The sequence below is a fragment of the Penaeus monodon genome, chromosome 33 (assembly GCF_015228065.2).
Source record: "Penaeus monodon isolate SGIC_2016 chromosome 33, NSTDA_Pmon_1, whole genome shotgun sequence".
Taxonomy (NCBI): Eukaryota; Metazoa; Arthropoda; class Malacostraca; order Decapoda; family Penaeidae; genus Penaeus; species Penaeus monodon.
This window is the reverse complement of record NC_051418.1, coordinates 28,331,324-28,332,114: the sequence shown is the minus strand read 5'-3', so window position 1 is coordinate 28,332,114 and position 791 is coordinate 28,331,324.

The window sequence follows — 791 nt, the reverse complement described above, 5'->3', positions numbered from 1 at the left end:
CTTAATGTTTTTTTTTTTTTGTTTTACATTCGCCAGGACAACACGCTATTTTTTTTTCCTTCGGAATAGCTAACCTACGGCAGCGGGTAAAATCTGCGACCTGTATAAAGGCAATTCTATTGGTTTATCTTCATGTACGCTGCCGTAACTCGCCATAACTAATTGCTTTTGTTTTTTCCCGATTAAAAAAAGAGGAAAAAATTAAGCTGATAGACAGGACATTTGAAATTCGGAAAAAAAGAAAAGTACACTTACACTAATGAAGCGATGATCATTTTTGTTTCAGTGGACGTGCACTTTAGCATACCCTATTCTTTAAAAGGAAAGAAAAAAGAAAAAGACACCAATGCCTAAACACAATAACAGTTGTTCTAACTCACACAAGCCTTACAGGCGAACTTATATACTTACACATGAATACATAACAACACTTATTAAAAGTCAAACTGGTAATGATTTCAAAGTTCTTTTCTTATGTCTTTTTTCCACTTGATTATCAATTAATGGATTCCCTTCTGGTCGCTTACCTTGTACTCGAACCATACAGTTTTCACTACGAGTCCTTTTCTTGTAGATTGTATAGCTACCAGTATTTTCCACGAGTATCAAATCTGACTGATGAAATATGTTGGAAGTCCCCGTGGAGTTTATGGCCATTAGTTCACGATACCTATCTCTGCAACTCGGCCAACCCGCTAAGTTGCAGAGATAATGCACCTTGTTCTCTATCAGCATGACAATACTAAACAAGTGATTAAGTGAAATATTGATTTCATTAATTACTTATCTGT